This window comes from Euphorbia lathyris, chromosome 9 (genome assembly GCF_963576675.1).
Source record: "Euphorbia lathyris chromosome 9, ddEupLath1.1, whole genome shotgun sequence".
Taxonomy (NCBI): Eukaryota; Viridiplantae; Streptophyta; class Magnoliopsida; order Malpighiales; family Euphorbiaceae; genus Euphorbia; species Euphorbia lathyris.
Window position 1 is genome coordinate 1,498,313 of NC_088918.1, and position 2,831 is coordinate 1,501,143.

Here is a 2,831-nt window from a genome sequence, read left to right on the forward strand (position 1 = left end):
AGTTTCAAGTTACCGAAGAAGTTCGTTCGGTAATCGTCATTACGGTTTCTTCTAAACTTTAATCTCTTTTATTAATATGAACTCTATTATCTATCTTTCTAAAGTGTGTTTTAATCTAATGATGGGCTAAACCCCTCTTAACTAAGGCTAAAAGTGGATCTTAACCTTAATTATGTGGTAATTACGTTTAACCTATTTAAGTTATCTTTATCCTTTTTTGAGAACTAACTTATGATTCTTAATGCTTGTAGGAGATGGGCCAACTCTCTACTTGGATATAATTAATCGTTTATATTGACCGTGATTAAATTGATTAATCGAAATTCATAAGTTGGACCTAATGACCATTTAGTGTGGCTTATTGGCTTTCCAAGGTTTTTCATGAATCTTATTACAAATCTTTAATTTATTACTTGAGCCGGACCAAGGGAAAGTAATAAATCGAAGGTTTGGAAATAAGAAAACTTAATGCTTCTTTGGATTAATTACTTGAGCCGGACCAAGGGAAAGTAATTAATCGAAAGTTTAGAACTAATTACTTGAGCGGTTTTTCTTGAATCTTATGCAATCACTTTAGCCGGACCAAGGCAAAGTAGGTTAAAAAGGTTTAGATTAAATCTTATTACAAATCTTAGATTTATTACTTGAGCCGGACCAAGGGAAAGTAATAAATCGAAGGTTTGGAACTAAGAAGACTTAATGCTTCTCTTGATTAATTACTTGAGCCGGACCAAGGGAAAGTAATTAGTCAAGAGTTTAGAACCAATCTCGAGAACTAATAGTTAATAAGAAAAATCGTCATCTTAAGAAGGATAAAACAACTAAAAAGGGGTTAAGTGTTATTACCAAGCAGAGAGGTTAAGTGAAGCTAAAAGCCTTAGTTTCTTTTATTATAAGTAATCTCTCACGTAATTTGTGTAATTTTCATTTCATTTCTTGCTTAAAGTCTTAGCTTGGTTGTCCAACAAACTCTACATTTCGGTTGTTTAAATAATAGATAGGGAGCAAAAAGATTAATACTTATAATCACCATCCTCGTGGGAACGATACTCTACTTACACTTTATTACTTGATACACGACTAAGGTACACTTGCCTTCACATGCGCGTATACGTAAAACGCGCATCAAGTTTTTGGCGCCGTTGCCGGGGATAGTAGAATTATAATATTAATCTAGTCGAGCTTCTATTAATTTAGACGTTTTATTTTCTTTTTTTTGTTGTTGTTTTATGAACACAAGAAGTTTAAGTTGGCCTTTATTATTGCCCGATCCTGAAATTGAGCGTACTTTCCACAGGAACTTGGCTAATCGAAGAGCAAACATGGCACAAGAGGAACGTTCCATCATGGATCTACTCACTCCAAACCGTTTGGACATGAATTCAAGTATCATGGAACCTACCATTGGAGCAAACAACTTCGAGATCAAGCCAGCAATGATCCAACTTATACAAAACTCCGGTCAATTTGGCGGAGATCCGAGAGAAGATCCAAACTCCCATTTAAATAAATTTGTTAAACATTGTTCTATGCTTAAGCAAAATGGGGTACCACCAGAAGCTATTAAACTAAAATTGTTTTCTTTTTCTTTAAGGGATGATGCAGCTGACTGGTTGGATTCTCTCGAGGCCGGATCCATTGGAACATGGGATGAGTTAGTTAAGAAATTCTTAGCTAAGTACTTCCCTCCATCTAAAATGGCGATGTACAAAAACGAGATAAGTTCTTTTCGCCAAACCGAGAGAGAGACATTATATGATGCGTGGGAGCGATTCCGTCGACTATTGAAGAAATGCCCACATCATGGATTTGAGAAGTGGCAACAGGTTAGTATTTTCTATAATGGTTTATCATCCGCTAACTGTGCCACAATTGATTCCGCCGCAGGTGGAAACATCCTTAAGAAGACCCAAACGGAGGCTTATGATTTAATCCAAGAATTGGCAGAAAGGTGCTCTCATTGGCAAGCGGAGAAAAACCTCGAAACAAGAGCGGGAACATATTTGGTTGATTCGTCATCAAGATCCGGCATTGATGAGTTAAATAAAAAATTGGATCTATTAATGGCTAATTTGAACCAAAATAATTTGTGTGATTTATGTGGTTTAAATGGACATAAGAGTGAGGATTGTCAAGCGGCAAACCCATTCCTTGGGGATACCGCTAGTGCAAACTTTGTGGGTAATTTTAAGCAATCTAATCCTTGTTCCAACACATACAATAATGGTTGGAGAAATCACCCTAATTTCTCATGGACTAATAATCAAAATGTGCAAAATCCGCAAAGACCTCCACCCGGATTTAATCCTAATGAAAAGAGAAATGGTGGTGATGAAGCTTCGGCTATTGTAACAATTCTTGCAAAAATGGAATCTCGTCTTGCAGGTATGGAGGAGTGGAAGAGAAATCAAGAGACGTTTACAAAAGGGATTGAAACGAGCATAAGCCAATTAGTAAAAGCCATATCCGAACGTCCTATGGGATCCCTTCCAAGCAACACGGAAACAAACCCAAGGGAGCATGTGAAAGCCATCACATTGAGAAACAACAAAGAGTTACAGTCGGCTCCGAGTAAATAGGTAAAAGATACCACGAATGAGGTAAGTACTTCTCAACCTCAAGTTTCATCTCCTCCTAAGCTTTTTGCGGATCCACTTGTTCAACCTTACAAAACAAAAATTCCATTTCCCCAAAGGTTGAACAAGGAGAAACAAGAAAAGAAATTCTCCAAATTTCTCGACATTTTCAAGAAATTACATATAAATATTCCGTTTGCGGAAGCCTTGGAAAATATGCCCGTGTATGCTAAATTTTTAAAAGATATACTTTCC

At 36.6% G+C, this 2,831-nt stretch overlaps 1 non-coding gene across 1 annotated transcript; it reads right to left on the reverse strand.

Annotated features, from left to right (window-relative positions):
* Positions 1-1,703: 1,703 nt before the first annotated feature.
* On the reverse strand, positions 1,704-1,810 carry LOC136207772 (small nucleolar RNA R71). The gene has a single exon (XR_010676899.1). It is a non-coding gene; the product is annotated as a small nucleolar RNA R71 (small nucleolar RNA).
* Between the last annotated feature and the right edge of the window lie 1,021 nt (positions 1,811-2,831).